A 15,158-nucleotide genomic window follows, 5' to 3' on the forward strand; every position below is an offset into this window, starting at 1 on the left:
ATTCTCTCTCTCTCTCTCTCTCTCTCTCTCTCCTCTCTCACTCTCTCTTTAAAAAAAAAAAAAAAAAACTTCCTCAAAAAGACCCCTAAAGCTCAAGAAATAAAACCAAGAATCAGTAAGTGGGATGCCATCAAATTAAAAAGCTTCTACATAGCAACGGAAATGATTAAGAGAGTGAAGAGGGAGTCTATGAAATGGGAGAAAATCTTTGCCAGCTACTCCTCAGACAGGAGATTAATATCCAGAATATAGGGCTAGGGATATAGCTCAATTGATAGACTGCTTGTCTCACATGCACAAGGTCCTGAGTTCATTGCCCAGCACCACCAAAAAAATCTAGAATATATGAAGAATATATATAAAGAACCCAAATATATACAAATATATGAAGAAACCTAAATACCAAAAAAAAAATTGTTCAATCAATTTAAGTGGGCAAAAGAACTAAACAAATTTCTTACAGATGACCAACAAATGTGAAAAAAATGTTCAACATCTTTTGCAATTAGGGAAATGCAAATCAGAAGTACACTAAGATTTCCTCTCGCTCCAGTCAGAATGGCAATTATCAAGAACACAAATAGGGCTGGGATTGTGGCTTAGCGGTAGAGCGCTTGCCTCGCACAGGCGGGACCCAAGTTCCATCCTCAGCACCACATAAAAATAAAGGCATTGTGTTGTATCCATCTACACCTAAAAAATAAATAAATATTTTTAAAAAAGAACACAAATAATATAAATGCTGGCAAGGATGTGGGGAAAAAGGTACACTATCACATTATTGATGAGACTGCAAATTAGTACAACCACTCTGGAAAGCAACATGGAGATTCCTTAAAAAACTAGAAATGGAACCATATGACCTAGCTAGCCCACTCCTTGGTGTTCATCCAAAAGATCTAACATAAGATAGTACATAGTACTTCAATGTTTATAGCAGCACAATTCACAATATCCAAATTATGGAATCACCCCAGTTGCCTGTCAATACATGAATGGACTAAAAAAATGGGGTGTATATACACAGTGGAGTTTTACTCAGTCATAAAGAAGAATGAAATAATGGCATTTGCAGGTAAATGGTTGTAATCAAATTCCTTGCATATATGATTTTGTCAAAATGAACCCAGAGCTCCTATGCCTAATAGAAGGAAAAGTAGGCCTAATCTTCATCATGTTGAATTAAGCCCCAACTTCCTTAACAAAACTCCTAAAACAAAAGAAATAAAATCAAGAATCAATAAATGGGATGGATTCAAATTAAAAAGCTTCTTCTCAGCAAAAGAAACAATCAATGAGGTGAATAGAGAGCCTACAGAATGGGAGCAAATTTTTACCACATGCACATCAGATAGAGCACTAATCTCCAGAATATATAAAGAACTAAAAAATCTTAACCCCCTAAAAACAAATAACCTAATCAATAAGTGGGATAAGGAACTGAACAGACACTTCTCAAAAGATGATATACAATCAATCAATAAATATATGAAAAAATGTTCAACATTCTAGCAATTAGAGAAATGCAAATCAAAACTACTCTAAGATTTCATCTCACTCCAGTCAGAATAGCAGCTATTAAGAATAAAAACAACAATAAGTGTTGTCGACAATGTGGGGGAAAAGGCACACTCATACACTGCTGGTGGGACAGCAAAATGGTGCTACTAATATGGAAAGCAATATGGAAATTCCTTGGAAAATTGGGAATGGAACCACCTTTTGACCCAGCTATCCCACTCCTAGGTCTATACCCAAAGCACTTAAAAACAGCATACTACAGGGACACAGCCACATCAATATTTATAGCAGGACAATTCACAATAGCTAAATTGTGAGACCAACTCAGATGCCCTTCAATAGATGAATGGATAAAGAAACTGTGGTATATATACAAAAGGAAATACTACTCAGCATTAAAAGAAAATAAAATCATGGTATTTGCAGGTAAATGGATGGAGGTGGAGAATCTTACTAAGTGAAGCAAGCCAATCCCAAAAAACCAAAGGCTGAATGTTTTCTCTGATAAGTGGATACTGATCCATAGTGGGGGGGGGGGGGCATGGGAGGAATGGAGGAACTTTGGATTGGGCAAAGGGGAGGGAGGGGAAGGGAGAGAACATGGGGGTAGAAAAAATGGTGAAATGAGACAGACATCATTACCCTAGAAACACGTATGACTGCACAAATGGTGTAACCCTACTTCTTGTACAACCAGAGAAGTGAATAATTGCACTACATTTGTGTAAAATGAATCAAAGAATATTCTGCTGTCATGTATAACTGATTAGAACAAATAAAAAATAAATTAAAAAGAACCCAATTACTATGTATAATTATGATGCATAAATAAAAAAATACAAAAAGAAATAAATTCCTTTTGGACATGTTGACTCTCAACTGGCTACTACATAAGAAATAACAGAAATGGAGTTGAAAAAAATTATACCAGTAACTGTTAAAGCTATAGAAATGCAGAGCAAGGTGACACATGCCTATAATCTCAACCACTCAAGAGGCTGATGAGGTAGGAGGATCATAAATTCAAGGCCAGAATGGGCAAGTCAATGAGACCCCTTCTTAAGATAAACTTTTTTTAAAAAGGACAGGGGATGTAGCTCACTGGTAAAGTACCCCTGGATTCAGTCCTCAGTATCACCAAAAAAAAAAAAAAAAAACAAGTAGTAGTAGTAAATAAATGTGATCATAAAGAGAAAGAACAGAAGAAAAGGGTGAAAGATGGTAACCAATGCTCGTAAACCTCTTTCACATAATGGCATTCACATGATGTTATTACCTGTACCTGAACACCAGCATAAAAAGACCAACAGAGGTGATGGTATCCATAAGTTTCTACTGCTCCAAATCCCATTAGTTTGTAAAGAATTTAGAGAATAATAGGACCTACAACCCATTCACAGGATCCATGCCATAGGGGTTGGAAAGTCTTCTCTAGTAATCATCAGCCTTCAACAGGTTACAGAAAAAGAAACTATTAAAAGTCCATAATAATAACCAGCTATCCCACAAACTGGATATGGAATACTCTTAGAAAACTGGTTTGGCCCCTTGAAAAAAAGGAAACAGTCATAAGAAATGAGGAATGTGGAGATAATCTAAATTAAAAGAAACTCAAAACAACAACAACAACAAAAAAAAAGGACATGCATCAAAATCTTGAATGGACTGTGGTTCAAATAAAAGTCACTATAAAAGTTTATTTGTAGGGCTGGGGATGTGGCTCAAGCGGTAGCGCCCTCGCCTGGCATGCGTGCGGCCCGGGTTCGATCCTCAGCACCACATACAAACAACGATGTTGTGTCCGCCAAAAACTGAAAAATAAATATTAAAAAAATTCTCTCTCTCTCTCTCTCTCTCTCTCTCTCTCTCTTTTAAAAAAAAGTTTATTTGTAGGACAACTAACAAAATTTAAATATGAACTAGATATTATATAATATTAAGATATTATGGTTAATTTTATTTCCTAATTTTTATTCTATTAAATGTCTCAAATATAGGATAATGGTATGATTATATATAAAAATGTTTTATTTGTATAGATATAGATTCAAGTTCTTGGAGATGACATCATAACATCTGCAAGTTAATTTCAAATGGTTCAATAACAACATAAACATTCACATATACTCAGAAATATAACACAAATATAGAAAGATAACAATGGATGACTCTAAGCAGAAGATAAATGGGTGTTCATTGTCTAAAGTTCAACTTTTCTGCTTTAACAAACTTGATTTTAAAAACTGAATAAGAAGCAATTGAAGAGTTAAAGAGAAAAACTGTTAAGATAGTGATATAGAGAAGTCAAGGAACAAATATTAAAAGGTAAGTGGGCAAACATGTCAAATAAAAAAGCAACCCCAGCACTGGGGATGGGTAGGGACAATAAAGGGTTGTTTGTATAACCAGAAATTTGGGGTTGGAGATATAGCTCAGTGGTCTCAGTAGTAGAGTACTTGCTCAACACATGCAAAGCCTTAGGTTCAGATGCCCATCACCCAAAGCAGGTGGGAGGATGTAGAATCAAAAATTAAGGTCAAAAAATGGCAAGATCAAATAGAAGAGAATGGAAAGGAATTCAGATTTGATAGCTGATAACATTTTACAAGACCATCACTAATAGAGCAAGTACTTTGCTCAAAACTCTGTAAAGGACTTTCCATACTCTTTTATCATAATTAATTGGAATTGAACCACACTCCTTAACCCATCCCCAAATGAGGAAGAGAACTTACTCATTTCTAAATATTCTATAGGTACTAACAAAGTACCCTGTAATTAGTAGGATAAACATCTGTTGCACTGAAATAAATTTCTTAGTCTTAATCAAACTAAAAAAATGATTCCCCAATAATAAGAAAATCTAGAGAACTTCCTTTTTTAAAATATATACTTCAACCGCAAAAAGTGGTAGTGACTGCCTATAGCCCTAGCTAGTCTGCAGGCCAAGGCAGAAAGATGTCTTGAATGACTTCTAGACTAGGCTGGGCAACATAGTCAGACCCCATCCCAAAAAATATCTTTATATAGTTATATTTTCTGAAAAAATAAAATCAAAATGACAGTGACAATGTTGCACTAAAATATTTTTATTGAAAAAGTAATCACATCTAAAAATTCACCAAAAGAAGCAACTATTTGGGGCTGAGGCTGTAGCTCTGTGGTAAAGTGCTTGCCTCGCATGTGTGAGGCACTGGGTTAAATCCTCACACCACATAAAAATGATTAAAGACACTGTGTGTTCATCTACAACTCAATAAATTTTTAAAAAATTTTTAAAAAGAAGCAACTATTTCCTTCTAAAGAGAAAGAAAAAATATATTTTGTTATTCTCAAATCTAGCATAGTCAGATCAGCTAGAACTAGATCATCAGATTGGACAGTACTGAATCAATAACCTTGATCCCTTTGCTTCTCCCCCTACCTGCTCTCCCTTTGGTGCTGGGAATAGAACCCAAGGCTAAGCTTAAGCACACACTCTATCACTGAGCCATGACTCCAACCCAGCCCCTAGTTTCATTTTTAGATTTCAGTATCCATGAAATCTCTGTATTATATCGTAAGTATCAATGAAAAACAAATACCCAAAAAAAGAGAATAACCAAGATATCAAAATTAACACTTTTAAATGTATTAATATTTCATCACTAAAGATTCTACCAAACCTAAACCACTGAGGTTTTCTAATAAAATGTAATTTTTGCATGTTTTTTCCTATTTGATCTTAACAACTGTGATACAGTCTCTTTGCTAATACAGTGTCCTTTTTAGAACCCAAATCATCTGAACCTTTACAATCCAGTCTCTGATATACGTTGGAATGAAAAAAGTAAATTCCTTGAGAAGAGCTTACTTCAAACTTTAATCAACAAGGCACAGAAATCATAAAGTCAAATCAAAAAGTCAGCTATCAGCTATTATTATGTTATATGAAATACACTGCATTATAATATTTTAAAGCCAATTATAATATCATTTACTCATTTTTGTAGTATAAGTATATTACGTGCATTGTGAAGTGTACCATACATTCCCTAAAGTATTAACAATGGAGAGTATCTTTTTCCTTCTTTAAGTCTATCTATGTTTCCTGATTTTTCTATGATTTTTAACAGTCATTCTTTCAAAAGTTTCCATATAAGTTAGCCTAAATTTGTCTATATAAAAATTCAGGTAAGGGGCTGAGGTTGTGGCTCAGTAGTAGAGCGCTTGCCTAGCAAGTGCAGGGCAAAGGGTTCAATCCTCAGCACCACATAAAAATAAAAACAAATAAAAATAAAGGTATTGTGTCCAACTTAAAAAAAAATGAAAAAAAATTCAGGTAAGGGCTGGGGCTGTGGCTCAGTGGTGGAGCGCTTACCTTGCACATGTGAGGCATTGGGTTTGATCAACTCAGCACCACATAAAAATAAAGATACTGTGTCCATCTACAACTAAAAAAATATTTTTAAATAATTTCAGGTAAACCTAGCCTTGTCAAATCATCCATTACATAGGAAAGTCAATCCAAAGATCAAGTTCTAGTTACTAAAAAGCTGAAAAACAAGAAATTAGGAAGATAAAGCTGCTGCCCATCTAAGACTAAAGATAAAAACCAACAAAAATGAGCCAACCAACTCATAACTTATGGTAGAAAACAATATTTTTTTTCATTTACCATTAAGTAAACTTTAAAACAAAAGTGAAAACTTATCCAATATGACAACACATGTATTACGAGAGTTATTTACAACAGCTACACTTTTAAGATAACTTACTACATGTCAGGGACTGATCTATAAGCACTTCAAATATTAACTAGTTTAATCCCTACAACACGTTATAAAGAAAGTACAGAGACAGACACTGAAAGCTGAGATGGTAAGTGATTCACTCTAGATGACAAAGCTAGTGAAGTAGCAGATATCACAAAGCTTGTGAAGTGGCAGATAAAAGTTTTTACAGGTTAGTGATCTGGCTTCAAAGTCTGCACTTTAATCACTACAGCCACTAGTTTCATTTCTTCACATTCCTCTTCTGAGAAAATGAAATGGGGAACAGTATGTGTTAAGGCTCAGAAGCAAGAGAACATTATACATCTTAAATTCAGTAAGGATGATTCAAAGCAGGGAAAAGCAAGTTAAAGGTGAAGAAGAAACAAGCAGAGCTAGAAGGAGAACAGGTAATTCAAATTAAGAAAACTGGACAGACATCCTGAGAAACAAAGGTAAGAATTTGAAGCAATCTGTGTTTTTGTGAAAAACACAAAGGGGTGGAGATGGCACAGAAACTAGTTAAGTGGTCTTTGAAGTAATTTAAGTGTACAGTCACCACAGTCTATATTAGGATGGTTGGAAGAAGAAAAAGAGGGTGGGTCTGAAAAATAATTAGGAAACAGTGTCAAAAGACCATGTGGTGAAAAACGAAAGAAAGCAAGAATGATTCCCAGTCTCTAGCAAAGGGAACGGGTGATAGTGATACCCTTCACTGAGTTATAAAGAACACTCTGGGGAAGTTTAGACAAGACTAAGTTGAGAGGACTGTGGAAATAGAGGTGTCTAAAAGGCATGTAGACAAACCTAAAGAGATGCGAAATTAAAATTTATGAAACAGGAGGGAGGACAGAACCCTAAAGAATATCACTGAAAAAAACATGATTCCACAGTATTTAAAATGTATATTACATAATTTGGTACTTAATATTGCTAAGTGGTTTCTAGTCATTTTACGTTACTCTTGTCTTCTCAACTAAACACTAAGTTCACTAAAAACAACAATGTTTCCTATAAGCAATTGCAGCTCCATAGCTTTTAGCATATCAATGGGTATTTTCAGAGTAGTCAGGCAACTGAAACTTGAGAAAAAAACAAAATATACCTGATTTTAGGAAAATCCTTTACTTAGGATTCCCTTAATCTTCCATTTTTCCCTCAGGGTTTGTTCCCTCAGTTACTACTAACAAATCCAGGACAAAAATGAGCTTGCAGATTGGTAATTTGGAAATTATATAATGGTACAGTAATCTACTGTCTCCTAAGCAAATCAAGAATAACTTTAAGAGAAAAGCAGAAGAGAGGTATCTTTGTTCAAAATAAGAGATTAAATTTGTCTTACTGCATTTTACTACTACAATAGAAATTTTTAAACTGTTGATCACAAAGTACTTACTGTTTTTGTCCTTCAGTCTTCTCCACACTGATTGATCTCATCTCCCCGATTTCTCTTCTTTATTCTTCCCATTCATCAGACCAGTTCAAGCTTTCAGATATTTTGTGAACACCTGAGGCTAAGTCAAACCTCTCTTTTTTGCATTCACCAAGCACACCTCCGCACTACACACACAGCATCTTATACCACTTTTTTTTTCTTTTTTCCTTTTTTTGAGTACCAGGGATTAAACTCAAGAGCACTAGACCACTGAGCCACATCCCCAGCCCTATTATGTATTTTATTTAGAGACAGGGTCTCACTGAGTTGCTTACTGTCTCACCATTGCTAAGGCTGGCTTTGAAGTTGCAATCCTCCTGCCTCAGTCTCCCAAGCCTCTGGGATTATAGGTGTGAGCCACCACACACAACCTTATACCACTTTCTATGGTAACTTTTTCACAAATATAAAGAGCCTACATGACTGATGAGCTTCTTACACTCTTATTTTATCAGTTTTTATATCTGTAAGTTGGGAAGAATAATACGTACACTACAAAAAATGTTTTGAAGCTCAATAAGGTCACATATGTCAAATGCCTAGCAGTGTCCAACACCTACTATAGCCTCAATAAATATACATCAAAATTTTAAACTCTTTTTGAGAGACTATAGATGAAGTCCACAAATAAATGCTTAGAATGGGTTGCAGGACTGAGTTTTTGGCATATAGATATAAACACACACACACACACACATCAGCAAAAATGGAACACAGTATTTGAAATTAATATTTCTTACATGAATAATAAATTACCAGAGAGGTGGTATCATTTTTATGTGTATCTTTACAGTTAACAACCAAGCACTAGATGAACTAATATAACTGGCCATCTGCCTTTTCTAGTAAGATGGAGGCTGACAATTAAGAGTCCAGAATTATTAAGTAGTTATTTGTACTACAGTACATACTGTCCACTACAAAGGTTACAATAACATTGAAGTATAATCTACTCTTGTGAAAGATTACACTTCAATGTTATTGAAATCTTTGTAGTTACTTAGCCTAATAATACACATATTACACATAAGGTATTATATTGAAAACTGCTAAATCCCATCACTTAAGATACTTTTAAACAAAAATTTAATTCTATCTTCTCATAGAAGATAAGGTGATGGTAAGGAAAAGAAGGGCAGAAGATGCAGTCCGATAATCTGATATGAGCAGTACTTCTTTTTTTTATATATACTACTGAATAGAATAATCTGTGGGAATTTAAAACAAAAAACCGTTTACATTATATACAAAGAACAAAACTTAGCAATAAAGTCTACAAAATATGTATGAGATACATATAATATTATAAAACTCTAATAAAAGAAATCAAAAAAGATCTAAATGGACTGGGCGCACACTTAAAATCACAGTGGTTTGGGAGGCTGAGGCAGGAGAACTGCAAGTTCAAAGTTAGCCTCAGCAATTTAGCGAGGCCCTAAGCAACTCAATGAAACTCTCTCTAAATAAAATACAAAAAAGTGGGGGGCTGGGGATTTGGCTCAATAATTAAGTGCCCCAGGAAAGATATTCCATGTATGAAGATATTCCATCTATGAAAACTCAATATTGACAAGATATCACTTCTTCCTAACTTGATATATAGCTTCAACACAATCCCAATTCAAATCCCAGCCAGTTATTTTGTGGACACTGACAAAGTGAGTCTAACAGAACACCAAGACTCAAAATATTGAAGAAGAAAAACAAATTTTTTTAGGAAGACCGGCATTATCCTATAAAAATGTATTATAAGGCTTCAGTAATGATAAAATGGCATTGGTAGAAGAAAAGATAGATGGATGGAAAAGAAACAGCCCAGAAATACAGAAATACATGAATATAGTTTGTCACTACTAAAGAAACAAAGGACAGCAATGGAGAAAGGACAGTCTTTTTCAGCAAATGGTGCTGGAACAGCTAGACATATACATGCAAAAAAATGAATTTAGGAGCTGGGGGTATAGCTCTGTCATAGAACACTTGCCTAGCATGCAGGAAGCCTGGGTTCCACCCCCAGGACTGCAAAAAAATAAACAAATTTAGACAAAGACCTTACAGCCTCCATAAAAATTAACTTAAAATGGATTTTAACTTAACTACAAAATGCAAAACTATAAAACTCTAGAAAATAACATAAGAAAAAAAATCTACTTTGGTTTAGCAATTAATGAGTTTTAGATGAAAGATAAAATTAATTTTTTTAACTTGGCAAGTTAGACTTGACTAAAACTAACTCTATGAAAAACACTTGTAAGAAAATAAAAAGACAAGCCACAGACTATGAAAAAATAGTTACAAAACAAATATCTGACAAAAAAAAATTTGGTATTCAAAATATACCAAAAATAACTTAATAATAGACAACCTGATTCAAAAAGGAGCAAAAGTCAGTGTGGTGGTGGTGGTGGCTCATAATCGCAGCAACTCCAGAGGCTGAGGCAGAAGGATGACAAGTTCAAGGCCACCCTTGGCAATTCAATTAGACCCTATTCTCGAAATAAAAAGTAAAAAGGGGGTTGGGGATATAGCTCAGTGATAGAGTGCCCCTGAGGTTCAATCCCCAGAACTGAAATATATATATAAGTGTGTATATACACACACACATATACATACATATATTTACAGACATATATATGTGTGTATATATACACATTTGAGCAAAAGAACTGGACACCTCACCAAAGAAGATATGCAGAAGAAAAAGTAAGCATATAAAAATATGTTCAACCCTGTCATTAGAAGGTTACAAATAAAAACAATAGTGAGGGTTGAGTGTCTAACTCAGTGGTTGAGCACATGTTTAGCATGCATAACACCCTGGATTGATCCCCAGCACCAAAATGAAAGAGACAATTGCCACTATACATTTATTAGAATGGCTAAAATTCAAAACACTGACATTCACTCATTGTTCATTCACTGATGGTTGTAATGCAAAATGCATAGTCACTTTGTAAGACAGTTCCAATACAGTCCCAACTATATGATATTCTAGAGCAGGCAAAACTCTGGAGAAAGAAAAAGATTAATGGTTGTCAGGGGTTTGGAAGGAGCGAACCAGAAAAACAAAAAAAAAAAAAAAATATATATATATATATATATACACACACACACACATGAGAAAGAACACAGGAGTGAACTGTTTTGTATGATATTATAATACTGAGTACATGTCCTTATACATTGTCAAAAAACCACTAAATACACAATGCAAAAATTAAGTAAACTCTAATGTAAACTATGGACTTTGGTTAAAAATGTAATAATACTGGCTCATCAGTTGTAACAAATGTTATCATATTAAAGCAAGAAGTTAATGATAAGGAAAATATTGAGGGAGAGTTAGTAGAAGAGAGTGGAAACTCTGTACTTTCTACTCAATTTTTCTGTAAATCTGAAACTGCTCTAAAAACTAAAATCAAGTAATTCTTAACATACTTTTATAATCATCCATTTAATCCCATCTTTCTCAAAGACACTGGAGAGGGGTAGAAGACTGAATGGAGAGTCTTGATCTGGATAATCTATTGAAATTCTCAACTGATAATAAAGTACACCAGAGTCACATTATCTAAATAAATATGAGTGTGCATAATTAATAGTGGTGAAAACAGCCAACTAGCCTGGAAATGAAGTACAAAACAGTATTGAAGAAATTCCTTCCAATGCACTACTGGTAAATTTAACATGGCCACTGAAAGGAGTAAAAGGCAAGGTTTTAGGAGGTAAAATTGTAGGTAACCCCAATAAACAACATGAAACTCATCTATCTCCTCTAGTTAAGAAATGTGGCCTCTCTGGATAGGAGGAAGTGAAATAGTAAAACTCTGCAAAACAAAGTGATCCCGTATTGGGCAGACAGCAGAGATTATAAATACGTACTATCCAACTTCACATAATAAGGAGTATATACTGAATATAAGGTATAATATCGAGTCATTTACTTGATAATCTAAACAAATATAACTTCTAGAAGACATAAGAAAACAATTCCTCCAATTCTCATGCAGAATCAAAAAACCAGTCATGCCTAGGAGTACATTATGTTAACTGCTATAGATCTTTAAAAAAAATAGTTCTATTCAATTATCAACTAATAAAAGCTCATAAATGATTGTATAAATTCACAAAAAGTAACATCTATAATATATGGCATATACATAGCAAAATGGCTTTTTTCCTTTAATCAAAGAAGATTATACCAGGAAAGGTATATCAGAATTTCTGATCTCTAGTCATATTATTTTCTTAAAAAGTAACTCATTAAGAAGATCTCTATAAAAACACATTTTACAAGTATGTGGGATGTGTTTGTCTCTCTACTGAAACAAGAACTAACTTGAGAGAAGAGCATATTAACAAGTTCAGAAGAGAGGTAATTAGCATACTGAAAACTAACATTCTGGCACATGGAACCTACAGCAAGAATGTCTATCCTCCAGTCATGAGTCACAGATTAGGCTGCCTCTCTATTTATTGTGAAGCAATATTTCAGTAAAAGGAGCAGCAAGAAAGAATACAACATATGAATAATGACTTGGACAAGTTCCCAGGAAGAAATCACAGTGAAGCCAAGTCTGAGAAAAATTACACAATGCATATTGTACATTATACTAATGCCCTCTCTTCTTATTCACTCCTACTCTTTGTTAATGGCAAAGAAAGTGAATTTAGAGTCTTTAATTCTACCTAAAGTTTTCCATTTTTACAGACTGTAATAATAATGAACAAAAATTGTACAGTTATTTGCTGGGTTTTAAATTTGGTAAATCATTTAATGCAGCACTATAAATTATTTTGTGATGATACTCACAAAAAGCTCTCACCTGTCATATTGCCCACCCCAGCACACACACACAATGACAGAAGGCAACACTCTGATTTACCTTCTTCTGAAAAGTCTGCTACCTCCAACGCTTGAAGTCCAAACACGAAGCCCTCCTGGAATCTATGAACACAGCAGAGGCAAAAGGCAGAGAAGTTTATGTAGATTTAAAGTTACACTGCCCAAAATATAAAATGCCAAATGCCTATCATAAGTCTACATATCTGCCAAGGAAATCAGATTATAGATTTGACAGTAAGTAAATCAACAATATATTGCTAACATGCAGTTCATTGTATATTATGCCGCTAGTTATACAAAAAGAACAAATAAGTTGAGCCTTAATTTATATTCTTACCAAAAGAAATGATTTATTCTATTAGAAAAATTAAAAGAGCAATAAAGTATGAATTCATATATGCTGAAAGTAACAATCCAATTTTTTTAATTACTTGAGAACCAATACACATGTGAGGAATATGAAAGAAATCAAGTAGAAGAATATACTTCACAAAAGGGAATATGGAAGGCTCTATAGCTCAAGACAAACTCTTTTTAGAATCACAAATTATTGGGAATATTGGAGAGAAAAAATTAAAAATATACCTAGAAGTAAACAAATATAGAGGGGTAAAGGTAGAACTGTAGCTATACCAATGGCAAGACGTAATTCCGACAATAATTTTGAAATAAGCAAAGCTGGGGATGTGGTTCAGTGGCAGAGAGCTTGCATAGTATGCACAGACCCTGAGATTGATCCCTAGCATTACAGAGAAACAGGAAGAGGAAGAGAAAGAAGAAAAAAAATGGGTAAGGTAATACATATTCTATGTAGTACAGGTGAAAATATACCTCTTTCCAATATTATAAAATAAAAATGAGCATAAATATGAAAAGCTTTTCAGATAACATTCCTATCAAATATTAAGGATTTAATCAGGTAAAACATTAAAAGCTCAGATTTTATTTTATTCTTTTCTGGTGACAGGGCTAAAAGACTCCAAAATACAGCTGGTCTATAAGGTAATCAGGTAAATTTTATTATGTGTTAAATTTAAAAGATGAGGACATATTATCTTCATGTAATATTAAGAATTCTTTAAAAGTATCATCAAATATTAGGAAAGAAGCAACAAAGCATTGTCTTAAAATATAATGATATGTAAAAGGAAGAAACAAAGTATAATAAAACACTGACCCTGAAGTCAGATGACTTGATTTTAAGTTCCAGCTGGCTCATTATTTGCTTTGTGACATCAGGCATTTAATCTCTTAGTATAAGAGTTATTTGGGGGTGGGGTTTTGGCTCAGAGATAGAGCGCTCGCCTAGCATGCATGAGGCACTGGGTTCGATCCTCTGCACCACATAAAAATAAAATAAAGATATTGTGTCCACCTATAACTAAAAAATAAATTATTAAAAATAAAGAGTTGTTCAATGAGGACTCTTTCTCTCAGATCTACACTGAATATCAAATGAAATAAGGTATTTAAAATATATAATCAAAATTTATATATTATATAATCACAAAATTACATATTATGTAAAAAATTTGACTTATAGTAGCAACGTAATTCAAGTTATGAACTAAGAACCAACAGGAATATAGTGTCTAGCCAAGAAACTTAGGAAGCTATGTTAAGAGGCTCAAAGAAGCAAAGCAAAAGACTAAACTGGTCAGAAGAGACTAGATCAGTTGTCAAGGCTAAATGGCAATCAAAAGGGCACAGTCCCCAAGTGATATTTATATTATTAATTTGGCAAATTGATCAGCACTACCTGCCTCAGATACTATCTTAATTCTCACAACCTTCTAGACTGCATCATCCTCTAAAGCAGTGCTAGTGATATTCTAAGTGCTTATGACATACTGTGTTTGAAGCAAAGTAACTACTTGAATACCTCATATGTTTCTAAAAACCAAAGACAGAAAAATCCCATTCAAGAAACAATAGGAGCAAAGGCTTATAAGGATGTATGATGCGCCAGGCATAGTTCTAAGACTTCCGCAATTTTAAATCATTTGGTCTTTGCAAACCTGAATAATACTATTATAATCCTCACTTTACAGATGAAGAAATGAGACACAAGGAATTGGCCTAAAACTTGCCTAAAAATAGGCAGAAGTAACAATTCAGACCACTTCAGAGCCATGCTTAGTCACCCATATATATCATCCAGTTTATGGAATGCAAATCACACAAACCAGGCATCTATAAGGAAGCCAAACAATTACAAATGTTCTTAAATTTTAATAATGCTATATTATTCTTCGGCATTTGCAACACTCTATTGGAATGACCATTGTACAATATGTATAACAAAATGGGAAGTACTGGGCTGGTACAACATTTGCCTGAGTTCCTGCAATCAATCCCAGCACCACGAAAGGAAAAAAAAAAAAGGAAGGGAGAGAATACTTATGATATAAAACTAAAAGAAAAAAATGACATATTTTTAACTAAAAGAAGACCTAAAAAATTAAAGAACATATATCCAAATAATGTTTAAATAATGTTGGTGTTAAGAGTAATAAGATTTGAGTCAGGTGTGGAGCTGCATGCCTATAATCCCACCAACTCCAGAGGATGAAGCAGGAAGATTACATACTGTGTTTGAAGCAAA

At 34.0% G+C, this 15,158-nt stretch overlaps 1 protein-coding gene across 8 annotated transcripts in view; it reads right to left on the reverse strand.

Annotated features, from left to right (window-relative positions):
• Positions 1-15,158, reverse strand: part of CDK19 (cyclin dependent kinase 19) — a 164,287-nt gene that overhangs the window by 113,371 nt on the left and 35,758 nt on the right. For 3 of the 8 annotated variants that reach the window (XM_081294530.1, XM_081294529.1, XM_081294527.1), the window contains exon 2: positions 12,594-12,655. The exons of the other annotated variants lie outside the window; for them this stretch is intronic. The gene's annotated coding sequence lies outside the window, so the exon portion shown is untranslated. The remainder of the gene's footprint in view (positions 1-12,593; positions 12,656-15,158) is intronic. 8 annotated transcript variants of the gene reach the window in all.

This window comes from Spermophilus citellus (assembly GCF_964194105.1).
Source record: "Spermophilus citellus genome assembly, chromosome: 5".
NCBI classification, from domain to species: Eukaryota; Metazoa; Chordata; class Mammalia; order Rodentia; family Sciuridae; genus Spermophilus; species Spermophilus citellus.